Genomic DNA, 13,979 nt, shown 5'->3' on the forward strand with positions numbered 1-13,979 from the left:
TAGAAATAAGAAGGAAATATTGAAAGAGTTAAAGCTAGGGACCAAAGGATGGGGAAGGATAGGGCAGGGAACTACTGTTACTCATCGTAAACCTTGTAGTACTATTTGATTTCTTAATCTATGTGAATTTATTAGTCTGTTGAAAATTAAAAATTACTTTAAAGAAAAAATTGTTCAACTCCTCTTAGACACCACCATCTTTCTAGGTAGGTCAAGAATATACACAGCCTGCTCTGACTGGTGTGGCTCAGTGGATTGAGTGCCAGCCTGTGAACCAAAGGGTTACTGGTTTGATTCCCAGGCTGGGGCACATACCTGGGTTGTGAGCCAGGTCCCCAGTAGGGGGTGTGCAAGAGGCAACCACACATTGAGGTTTCCCTCTCTTTTTCTCTCCCTTTCCCTCTCTAAAACGAACTAAATAAATAAATCTTTTAAAAAATAAAGAATATATACAGCTGAATCACAGCTGTTATTAGGTGTGCAAGTAGTTTTTTCACTGGTCTCATTTCTGGTCAGGATTGCTGAGGAAAACCGATCTCTTTCTGTCTTCCAAGTTAAAAGAAAAAGAATCCTTTGACTCTATAATTCCATTTCTGGGAATCTATCCTAACAAAATAATCATAAATATAGAAAAATTTTTGTGTGAAATAATATATGGTGTTGTTCATATATTATTACAAAATTGGCAAATCCTTAACTTGCTTCCAAAAGCAAACATAAGTAAATTCCCCTCAGATTTTAAAAAGAATATTTATGAAGATGAAGTAATCATGTAAAAATGTTCATAATCTAATGTTAAGTGGAAAAAATCTATGAAAAATTGCATGTGAAGTATTATTACAGCTATTTTTTAAATTCTATGTATTAAAAAATGTTTGACAGTTTACAGAAATGTTTACAATGGTTTTGTTTCAATGATGATATTATGGATGATATTTTCTTTTTTACTTTGTGCATTTTTAGAAACACTTTTTTATATTAATAATATAATTAAAATACTTAAAATATGAATTAAAATTCATTTTTATGTTAAAAACTTTGGGGGGGCTTAATTTTTATTCTACCAATCTAACCCTAATGTTTTCACACAGTGGATTGTTCAATGGCAGTCATTTCAAATATAGTTGACTCTTTGACAAGTTTATAAAAGCAAACATTTTAATCATAATTATCCCATATTGATAAATTTTCAGCGAAAGGTATTAACTAAGGAAATCTATTAGGCCAATTTGACTTGAATAATTTATTGATGAAAAATTAATAAATGATCAATACTTTATATGATGAAGTTAAACTATTTCAAATATTCTCATTTTATTTTGGTTTCCTAAAAATCAAACTGCTCCCTCAAAATCTTACAAAAAATAGTTGCATCACTGAACAATTTTATTTTTCTTAATTTTTAATTTTTTTTTGCCAGTCAGATCTTTAACCATTAGCTTTGATTCAAGAACTTACTTTTAATGGAAAAAATAAAGATTTAATTTTTTAAAAATTTCAGAGAACTTCTTTTTTCCAAGTCCACCTGACTTATCAAATTTTGTAGATTTTCAATTTGCTGAGACTTATTCTATTATTTTTTAGTCAGCAATAAGTCTTACCATGTTTAGTTTTAGCCATTGTAAGTTTTATTTGTACAGTAACATCATTATACATTTGACTTTTTTTTTAAAGCATCTTGGTTTCTGTTTAGTTTTTATCTAATTCATGAAAAAATGTAATAAATTCCCCTCAGATTATTCAGGATTGGTACAAAGTTTATGACTGGCTTACTCCACAGTTTTTTCCCCACTTTGTACCGAGTACACAAGCTGCTGAGTGAAGAGGTCAAGGCCAGGTCAAACTGTCCTACTTCACAAAAGTCAAATAACTGGAGATGACAAAAGCTATAAGCCACTCAATATTTTTACATTCCTCCTCTGTACCAGGCACTGAGTGAAGCCTGAGGATGAAAAGATGCCAGTCTCTATCCTCAAGGAATTCAGGGCTTCTAATGACAGAGGACTATTACATAGTCTTCATAATATGCTTGTTAATGGCTAAATTGGATATATTTAATCTTTTGCCACAGAAGGTATTTAAGACTTTGCCAGTAAGCAGATAATTATATCGCCCCATCATCTCTAACCACTTCCTTGGTCCCTCTAGTGATTTTCGCCATCATGACATCCAGTCTCCTTAATAGTCTCTCTGCCTCCAACCTTGCCACACAGCAATCCATTCTGAGAGATCTTCTAAAAATACAAACCAAATCATGTTATTTTTCTGCTTAGAACCCTCTAATAACGCTTCATTTCACAGAAGAAAATCCAAGATCTTTCCCATGGCTTCGGGACTCCCACATGATCTGGCCTGTCTGTCTCCAACCTCATCTCCTTCCACTCTCCCTCACTGTCCTTCCAGTCTGGCTTCACTGGGCCTCCTGACTTGACCTTTTCTCCAACCTCCCAAACTCATTCCCAGCTCAGAACCTTTACATTTGCTATTCTTTCTGTCTGCAATGCTTTTCCCACAGATCATCCCATGGAGTCTCTTATTCTCCACATTTTATCTCTATTTCCTTCTAGAGACTTTTCTGATTCCTATTTAATGTTGTCCCACCCTTGGTCCACAGTCCTTGTCACTATAAGAAGTTATTTTATTCATTTACTTGTTTATTGTCTCCTCTACTAAAATATAGGAAACATGGGAACAAGGGCCCTATCCATCTTGTTCACTGGTATATTCCATTCGCCTGACATGTGTTTATTCCTCAATAAATATTTGTGGAATGGATGAATGAATGAATGAATGAGTGGTGTGTAGAAAGAGCTGTAATAGAAGGTAGGTAACAAACGTCATCAGTAAAGAGGTGACTTTTGTCTGAATGATGACTAGAAATTCAGATTGTGGGGGCCAAACAGTTGAGAAGGGGCCAAGTGGGAGAGCGAAGATGAAAGGAAGGTATAGGTAAGATCCTGGAAGACAGTCTGTGCAAAGGCATTGTAATGAAAAAGAAGACAGGTTTACTGAGCAAGGAGGAGGTCGATGTGGTTGAAATCTAAGTTGTTTCATTACTGCCTGACACTCAAACATAATATGCTAATCAGAATAATGCCCCCCTCAAATGACCACATTCTGTAACTTGATTCCCCGGAACCTGTGATAACCTTACGTTACATGACGTGGGAGAATTGAGGTTGCAGAAGGAATTAAGGCTGTTAACCATCTGGCCTGAAAAGAGATTATTGTGGATTATTTAGGTGGGTCCAATGTAATCTCAAGGGTCCTTTAAATGTGGAAAGTCAGCATCAGCATGATGCAGGCTGAGAAGGACCACACCAGTCATCGCTGGCTTGGAAGTTGGAACTGGGGCACAAGACAAGGAATGCGAGCAACCTCTAGAATCTGGAAAAGACGAGGAATGGTTTTTCCTTTAGATACTCCAGCAACAAATGCAGTCCAACTGATACCTGGAATTTAGCCCAGTGACGCCCCTTTTAGACTTCTGATTTCCAGAACTATATGATAATAAATTTGTGTTGCATTGTGACACTAAATTTGTGGTAACTTGTTGCAGAAACAAACGAAGACACTAAAAAAAAGTCACTTAAGTAAAATGAGAAAAGAAAAGGCAAAGCTCACAACTAGTTTGAGTTTATGGACCGGTGGATGGAAAAGGTTTGGCAAGCAGTAGAGAGGCTGGATTCCAGTCTTAGAATGTTGACTTCACAGAGTTCATCTTTGTTTGCATAACATGTGAGGCACAACTTTGCATAAGATATGAGGAACAACTTGAGGAACCGAGAAATCCTTAAGATCACCTTCAGAGTATAAAGGGGAAAAGTAGGTGAATTATAGTGTAGTAGGGCTGGCAGTCACCGCTGTTCACCTTCTAGTCTTTCAAGATTTAGAAATCATTTATTACATGGATCCCTTAAGCCATCTCTTTTTAAAAAGATTTTATTTATTTACTTTTAGAGAGAGGGGAAGGGAGGGAGAAGGAGAGAGAGAAACATCAATGCGTGAGAGATATACTGATCAGTTGCCTCTCCAGCACCCCCTACTGGGTACCTGGCCCACAACGCAGGCATGTGTCCTGACTGGGAACTGAACCAGTGACTTTTCAGTTTGCAGGCTGGCACTCAATCCACTGAGCCACACCAGCCAGGGCTCTTAGGTTATCTTTTATAGATTTCTGAAAAACACAGCACTGGATGGGTAGTTCAGTTGGTTAGATTGTTATCCTAATATGCCAAGGTTGTGAATTCAATCCCCGGTCAGAGCACATACAAGAATCAACCAATGAATGCAAAAATAAGTGGGACAACCAATTACTGTCTCTCTCTTTCTCTCAAATCAATTTAAAAAATTAAAAATCTATTAGATAATAAGTCTAATAATATTCTCTGGAATTTTTTTTTTAAATAAGAGAGCAAGAGTGGATGCTTTCATTTAAAGGAGAGAAAAAATCATATGCATAATCTCTGGAGAATGTTTCATTTTCTAAGGAAGATAGGCAAGCTGTGAATAATCACCATTGTGGTTAGCATTAATTCTTGCAGAGTTGGTTCTTACAGGTCAACCGGATCCCTTTCTTTTGCTATATAAATCGAGCTGAAATAGTTCCTGCTGACCCGAGAGTGCTGGCTGCCTGCCCAGAAGTGCCACCCCTGCAGGCACTGTATAATGAGACAATCCACAGGGCTGATCTCAGCATAAAGAAAAGTTCAAGCTGGGACTTAAATCTTTAACACATTTGCTGTATGAAAGCAAAACAGCCAGAGCAACTGCAACAGAATGACGTCATTCAAATATCTGAATAACCGGTTAATCCTTCAAAGAACCAATATCACAAGAGACATGTCACGATGACAGGATGGCCCACAGCTGCTGAAGATGCATGCTTCCTTCTCATTTTATACCCATGACAAACATGAGGATACAATTACTTTTGGTGTTTGGTTTTGGCTTATTGGAGTGGTTTGTTTGGAGGTGGGGAAAGGTGAGAAGAAGTGTAGTTTTTCTTTGTGGAAAAAAATGATTCTGCACAGAAATGATGGAAGGAAGGAGCAAATAATAATACGCACATAAACACTGCCCATTTCTTTTGAAGTAATAATAAAGTTCAGATCATTACTTAGCCATTCTTTGAGCTAAATTTAGCAACCTCTCTTAAGCACTGTTAAAATTTATAATATAAATGTATAAATTTTAAAAGGCCAAACATTGCATTCTCATAGAAGTATTTAGTAGGCTGCTAGCATTCCACCATATAAACCATTTTGTAGTATTGCTTAACAGAAAACAAAATTGTGTGGTGTGAAACTAAAAGCGTTTTACTTTATAATGTCTAGTATGTGTGGTTATATATTCATGACTGTGGCATATGACTAGTATTCCTTCTTTAAATTAAGGACCTCTCATAGGAAAAATGAAGGAAAGGGTAAAAACAGGGCAAAACATCTTAAACTAGATGTTAGTAATTGAATAGTAATTTTGTACATCATCTTTATGCACATTTTAAAAAATTCATAGGCATGAATTTTGTAGCTTGCAAAAACATTTTTTAAGTTAATGCTTTTTACTCAACAATACAACCACTCTAACAGTATATGGGTAAGTTCCCCTTACCCCTAACAAGGTCAGAAGGAAAGACCATCTTTGGAAGGCATTAATGACACACTGCAGTGTACAGCCGTGTTTCTCAACCTTTTTTTTTTTTTTTTTTTTTTTACATTGTCCTCCTACCTAGGCAATTCATGCAAAATTGTTCACTAATTTTATGGTGCTGGAAATGTTAGCCAAAGGAATTATTGATCATGCAAATGTTTTCTTAACACAAGCTCAACTAGAGAGAGGAGAATGAAATTGCTGTGATGTTATAAGACAGAAGTCATCGGCGTTCAAGTCAAATTCCTTTGGACCCTTTATTGCTTCTATGTAGCCCTCCTCAGCTTCTGTGTGTTTTTGTTTCTGTACCTGAAACTCTTATGGGAAGCCTGCCCTTGACCTACAGGTGCCACTTGACATACTAGTTTACATTCCAGTCCCTGGGAGTTTACATCTTCCCGGGGTAGCCCTGAACCCATGGCTGACTGCTGTAAGCCCCGTTTCTCTTCATGAGTTGGGACAAATTCTGAGGCATAAATTTACACGCCTGAGTTCCTGTGTAGGATCAGGCAGAAACAACCCCCTGTAATGCTGAATTCACACTCCTGCTTGGCTTCTCTTCCCTTGTCATTTCTCTTGAGAGCACTTTTGTGATAAACCACTAGCACAGGAATCCCTGATTGGGAGTTACGTACGCATGATCTCAAATTACCACTTCTCTAGGGAAACACATTAGCCTAAAACTTTTTTCTACATCAAAATGCAACAGAATTTATTTTTATCTATGAGTCAAATATAACATACATCAGAACTAAATACTATACATCAATGGGAACCTAATGTTATCAATTCACTAAGGAATATTAGGGTCTGAAGGGTTAATGACCACTAATAGTAATCAGATAAGGCTATTTTATTTTAGTAATGTATAAACAGACAATCCAAACCTACAGTCTACAGAAAAAAAGAGCTATTAAGAACTACCCGTGGTCCAACTGAAAGACCAAATTACGGACTAAATGGTTGTTTGTGGAAGTGCAGAATTAGAGGGAAGGGAATTGGCTCTTAACAGAAATTTCATTCAAGCCATCATGATCTAGTAGATTCCTTTGTTCTACTATACCAATATTTCTCTCTAAAAAGTCTGACCCAGACATCCAGGCTCTCAGAGTACTCCTCCCCAAATACGATTGGAAAAATACTGACAAACTGGGTTTATTGTTTTACCCATTTTACAAGTGAGAGAATTTAGACTTAAAGACTTGAAGCCCCTTGCCCAAGATCATTCCTGCCCGGAAGCGGGAGTGCAGGAGTTTGAATTTAAGCAACATCACTCTGGTCTCCTGGCCCTTAACCACTCCCCTGCTACTGCACCGCATTATCTCTCCTGTTTATAATGGGAGATGCAGGCACAAGAGACAAGCAGAAGAGAGAGGAAGAAGTTTGTCTGAGGCCTCAAAGGGAGTTCCAGAGAGTATTCCTTATCTTGTAAAAGTAGATTATCTGACTGGGTACATGCTAATTCTTTCCCTCCTCTTACCTTCTAGACTCTACTGAAGTGCTCTTTATTTTTTTTTTTATAGTTTTTATTTATTTATTTTTAGAGAGAGGGGAAGGGAGGGAGAGAGGGAGAGAAACACTGATGTGAGAGAGAAAACATCAGTTGGTTGCTGAACCCTCAACCTAGGCATGTGCCCTGACCAGGAATCGGACCAGTAACCTTTCACTTTGCTGAACAACGCTCAGCCAACTGAGTCACACTGGGAGGGGTTACTAAATAATTTCTCCTAGACCCGGCTCCACTAGGGTATTAGTGGGCATCACAGTGGCGGCAGGGGTGACCACTGGGAGCCCTAGTATTCAAGAGAGGCCAGCTGCCCAACCCCACCTGAAGCCTGTTCCGAAGTTATAAGACCTTGAGATGAAAGTTTTATTTCGTTAAAAAAAAGCAGTGTTTTTTTCTAACAGTTGGCGACATTCATGCTGAGTAATGAGGGGAAGAGCATCATTTTGAAACAATGGTAACACTGTTGCTCAGAGCATTTTCAGAATTTGAGAAGTGTTTTACAAATCACATGAAAACAGCCAGTGATATTGTGGCCTTAGGCATTAATTCCTACCATTGCATTCGAGGGAGGCATTAATTCGTACTGTTACATTAGGAAAACTTTTCAGTTGACAGGTAACATCTTCAGTGGAGGGTTCTATCTTTGGGGTTGACACTTCTTGGTCATGTCCCTAGGTTTTGTTAATGACTCTACTTTGGGGGTCTGCAAGTCTCTCCTCACTGACTATTAACACAAGAAGAGGGAAGAACAAGAGTAGAGTGAGGACATAGAGGAGAAAATCTACAAGCTGGTATTATACCAACATATACAAAAACTAAATAAGAATGAACAAATTAGAGAACTATCAAACTGGGAGGAGGCAGACCATTTAAAAATTTATCATTCTAATCAAAGTAAATGCTGGATGTGTTGACAGCAATGGACTATAACAGACCTTTAGCCACAGGATCTAAATGAGGGCCAATAAACTGAATTCTTTGATGTGTATGATCATTCTTGAATTTTCCTTTCTGATAAGTGAAACTTTCTAGCTTAGTTTCAACCTCTGGAACCTGGATAGTTATGTCTGTAGCCTCATAGAAAGCAGGTTAGTGATTAAATGACTGATAACTACATTACCCATCAATTACCGATTCTAAACTAACTAGGATTGCCAAATAATGAACCTCTTTTTTTTCTTTTTTTAGGTTTCTGGAGCCTGGGGTTACCGGGATTGATAGTTGTTCATGGTGATCCTTTGTAGATTTATAGCCTCTGTTCTGCCACATGCACGTACACCCTAGGCTCCAGTCCAGTAATAGTGACCCCTTGAGGTGGGGCCGATTGTGGTGGGCAGCTTCAGTCTTGAGTTACCATTGCATTCCACATGACTGGAGACACACGATGCAATCCAAGTCACAGCAGAAGTTAAAGAATTACAGATCAGCAACCCTATTAGTATGTAAGCAAAGTTTATTAGTGATACATTCTCATGGAAGAGAACAAACTTAGACAAGGTGGGTGAGAAAGGCATAGGTCCATGAACCTTTTTTAAAATGACATTGAGAATTGCAAGCAAACAAGTTCAGAGGTTTAGAGCATACTAATTAAATTAGATAATTTAATCAGTTTTGGGAGAAGCAGGCAGTGAATTGCCCTTTACCAGGATTTGAGAGTGAGCTGCAAAGTATGTATTCTAGCTGCTTTATCAAATTTGAAGGTTCTGATTATGAATTTTAAAGATACAGGGCAACTATACCACCTCTGCAGCAGATTTTTAAATGGAAACTTGATCAATGTTTCCTATTAGGAGCCTCTTTTTTGCTTTTCTTATATAAAAATAGGTGGAAAACTATACACGTAGTGATGACGTTCACTGCAGCGTTAGTAAAAACAGCGAAAATCTATAAACAAGCTAAATGTCCCACCAACATTCCCAAAGCTGAACTAGAGGGTGATGATGAAGCTGTGGGGAGAGGGGTGCTGGGTAAGAACTGTTGAGATGTACCTCATGGTGGCACGTCACCTCACTACTGGTGTGCCAGGCCAGCTCGCTCCTTCCAGGACAAATCCAAAGACTTGGTTTTTGTTTTTCCTCCAAGTGATGAATATTAATAAAACTTCCTTTGAGTATCCAGCCCTTTGGCAAAAGATGCAGGCCAAATTGAAGCCAGTGGTAAACTAAAGGTCTTTTCAGAGCAAAGCTTTTATTCTTAGAAAAGGCATTATAGCATTTCTTGTTTAGTTACTATTGTTTGGCTAACACTTTTGTCAAAAACTTTTAAAAATTCATTATCAATCAGACAAAGGAAGTAGTAATTTTACACTTTAAAAATCTGTAGCAACAAATACTATTCTGATATGAAATATACACATCAAACACACTTTCTGTGGAAAAATCAGACTTCAGATGACTCATCTTTATCTACTGGGAAATCTCTCTCTCTCTCTCTCACACACACACACACACACACACACGGAGAAAAGAATGTCAAGGGTCTACAGCTAGACTGTCAACAGAACTGTGATAGTCCAAATATTTTCTATGTTGTCCAACATCATAGCCAATGTGGCTATTTAGCACTTGAAATGTGACCAGTGTGACTGAAGAACTGACTTTGTTTCTTAATAAATGTTTGTTTGTTTGTTTGTTTTTACAGAGACAGGGAGGGAGAAAAAGAGGGAGAGAAACATCAATGTGCAAGAGGTACATCAATTGGTTGCCTCTTGCATGCCCTCATCTGGAGAACTCGCCCCAAACCCAGGCATGTACCCTGACTGGGAATCAAACCAGTGACCTTTCAGTTGGCAAGCTGGCACTCCACTGAGCCACACCAGCCAAAGTAAGAATGGACTTTTTAATTATATTTCATTTAAATTTAAATTTAGTCACAGGCTACTAGTGGTTACCACATTTGGATAGTGCAATTCTAAAGTATTTTTCAGTAAATATTTGTGTTTACAGGAAAGAAGCCATGTCACATAATGAAATGGCAGGAAAATTTGTTGCAGAGTTGTGTGTGAATAACCTTATTTTGCCAAACGAATCAACTCAGTAGGAGGGCTGCACTGTCTGCAGACAATTTTAAAATAACAAAAGCTGACTAGAAGTCTGTTTTTATTATCATCATATGCTAACAATTCTAGCAATGTTGAATAATAAAGTTTCCTCTTTGCCAGCACAGACTGCACTGGTTCCTGTTCTCCTCTTGGTTTAATAGCTGTTCTCTACGATCCCTCAAGTGTGTACAAGGTCAAAAGAAAATCAAATAGGTTAGTGTATGTGGTAGTCATCAGAGCTGTTCACAAATGTTTGGTTCTTCTCCTTCCAGGCACATGGTAAGATTTTGCTTCCCTACCCTCTGAACTCAAGTAGAGGCATGGGACTTGCTTCAAACAACCTTCTGAGCAGAAGTTCCAAAAGCCAGGGCATGCTGTACCACGCTCCTTGCCCTTTGCCATGAGCTGTGTTCCAGATGGTGGTTATTCCAATAGCCTGGTTCCTGGAGTGACAACCACGACCAACCCTCAGGGAACAGGCAGTATGTACAAGAAACAAACCTTTATTATTTTGTGCCACTGAGATTTGGGGGTTGTTTGTTACTGCAGGATCTAGTCTGCTTGACTGATACAATATGTATTCTAATTTTCCTTAGGAATCTTAGAATTTAGAAATGGGATCAGAGCTTAGCATTGAAAGGACATGATGAGTGGTTGAAATTCCAAGAACTTATTCTATATAATTTCACCTTTAAGGATCTTGAGCAAGGGGAATGATGAAGCATAGCAGCAATAAGCTAGCAGCCACTTTCCAATTCATTTATTATAGCATGATACTTAAGTGTATGGATACTGATAGAAAAATGAAAAAGGAATAAAAATAAAAAATCACCATAAAGCAAACATAAGACTTAAATATACAATGGTCCTCAACTAACTTATTGAATTAGTCAGGGTCAAACTAGGCTGTGCTGCCATAAGAACGAACACAACTAACACAGTAGGTTAACACAATAAAATTTATTTCTGACTTGTACGATCTGTTAGGAATTGAACAGCTTTCTTCTATTTTTGCAGTTATGCTACTTAGAACACTGGCTTTCACTGGCATACCAACTTTTGACTGTCTTGGAGAGAAGTAGTATGTCACTTTTGCTCCTGCTCCATTGTCAAGAATAAATCATAAGACCCCTAACTAAATGTATGAGGTACCAGGAAAATGTTTAGTGGCATGTCCAGATAAAAAAAGCTATGGTGTATACATGGCTTTGCCATTGCCACACTCAGAAGTACAAAAATAAAACTAGATAACGTAGTTTTTCTGATCAGACTAGCAGAGCAGACTTTTTCTGCCAATACATATAATTTTTAATCCTGCCATTTTACTAGGAATTTATCCTACAGATAAACTAAGATATATTTAATTTAAAAAAATAAAGCAACACATTGGAAAGAAGTCTTAAATGTTCATCCATAGGGGCCACACTAAACACATTATGGTACATCCATATTGATTGAATACCTTACAGTAATAAAAAGAATGAGGAAGTTCTTTATGAACTGATAAAGAATAAGATCAGAGATATGTAACTAAATGAAAGAAATCAACGTGTGGGATAGCTTACCATTAGGATAAAAAAGAAAATACATTAAGTAATGTTTATACATTTATGAAAGTATCTCTTGATGAAATATATTAAAAATTGAGAGCTCATGCAGCAAACTTCTGGTTCAGGTCTCCTACATGGAGCTGGTGCACAGACCACTTAGGAGCCAAGCCCACTTAGAATGATTAGAGACACACAGCTCTCCCTTTTGGCTAACAGGTTGGGAGTGTTGCTCCTCTGGCTGGTAGTTCCCTTATCACTACACACCGCACGATCCTGAGAAGCAGGACTGTCGCTTTTCCTGCCCCAGGGTTCCAGGACATAGCCCGAGGCAAGATGAAGGTGTGAGTGGCCTTCACACTTCATCCCTTTTACCTCATCACAACATATAAAGCAACTGCCATGGATTTTTCCACAACTTTTATTTCCTCAAAGTCTTCCTTAACCCCATGGAACAAGAAGCTGCCACTGAGTGGGGCCCAGGATAGGGGCTTTCTTTTCTATTCCCCCAATTATATAAAAGAATAGATTCTGTGGTTTCCCCCCCCCCCTTTTTAACGTTTTAAGTTAAAAAGTTAAACTTTTAACTTTTAGCCATGTCAATGTATCACCTAATTAAAATCTAAACTGTTTATAGGGAGGATATGAATCCAGAATGCTACTAAATGTGTAACCTGAGCAAGTTGCTTCATCTTTGTTTGCTCATCAGCAAAACGAGAGTTAAAATTATCTATATACATCTTGTGGGGAAATCAATTTCAATTAATACCATGTTTTCCCATCCTAAAAGCATTAGGAATAGCACTATGCTGTCTAAGAACAGCAAGAAGGCTGGTATGACATGGAATGAGGACAGAAATAGGACATTAAGTCACATGGTGGAAATAGGAAGATCATGGAAGCTTTTTGTAAGGACTTCAGTAACAAGCACAACAGTGACATGTTAAGACTTAACAGAATCCCTCTAGCTGCTTGTTGTATGGAGATAAAACTGTAGGGTCCCAAGGAGAGGAGCAAGTGCTTCTTGTAAAGAAGCCTGAACCCTCCCCCTCCTCTTCCCAAATTAGCATTTTAAGTAGTTTGAAAGACTTGAATGACTTTTTCTAATTCTTGCAGGAACCAAAGAACCAAGGGAGAAACACACTGTTAAGACTAAGTACTACTCACTTCATTTCCTCACAAATTGACTTCCTGCCATCATCGTGTTTTAATCCTCATGGAAGGACATGCTTGACTTTAGAGTGGGAGGGAAAGAAACATCAATCGGTTGCTTTTGTAGGCCCCAACCAGGGACCAAACTTGCAACCTAGGAGCATGCCCTGAACAGAAATCAATGCTCCAAGTGAGGGACACCAGCCAGGGATACCATCGCGTTTTGATAGCTTTTCACAGGTTTGGATATTATTTCATTTGCTCTAAAGCACGTATTTAGGTGACAAAAGATAACAGAAGGTCCACTTGGTTTAGTTCAACAGACATTTATTCCTTTAGTTGAACATCTACGCACAAAATGGTTTATTTTTGAGTGGAAAGGAATTTAGGTCTTAAAGAGGTTTTCAGTCTGCTAAATGTTTTCTGGTATCATTAAACTGAGCCTTTCAAGACTCCTGAAAAAAACATGAAACCAGCAATTAGATTTTGGAATCAAACTACCTATTAAGTCAGCAAATCTGGAGTTGGAAACTGGGGCCAATTCCTCTTCTGTATTTCCTACGCTCAAATTCACCCTGGGACACAAACGCCTAGCCTACTGCAAGACATGAGGCAAACACAACGTGATGGTATGCTTTAACGCTAGGGTGGGCACAACGGGAAGGCCCGCAGTTCGTGGAATGTTAAGGATTTTGAGGGTATTTGAGTAGGTATGAACTAAGTAACTGTAGACAGTGCATAAGATTCACCTGGAAACCATGAACTATTGATGCCAAATACATGACATTTCTCAGTGGCCTTATGGGGATAACGGACATAAAGGGTTGCCCCAAGATGTCATCAGACTAAGTGGAGTCAGAAATGAAGTACTTCCAAATAAAGCTATTATTTCCCAAGGTGGCTGGAGGACTCACGATGGTTACAAATTAACACAACCCTTATTTTCCTTTTGTCCAATTTTGTCAGTTTTAATAAACGCCAGCTAATTGCCATTACTACTTTGCATGAAGTTCAGGATTCTATACACTCCACAAGTTACGGGACTGAACCAGGAACAGCCACCTTTTATGAAAATCAACAG

This window comes from Pteronotus mesoamericanus, unplaced genomic scaffold, assembly GCF_021234165.1.
Source record: "Pteronotus mesoamericanus isolate MK-2021 breed Mesoamerican mustached bat unplaced genomic scaffold, CSHL_Meso_final scaffold_54, whole genome shotgun sequence".
Lineage (NCBI taxonomy): Eukaryota > Metazoa > Chordata > Mammalia > Chiroptera > Mormoopidae > Pteronotus > Pteronotus mesoamericanus.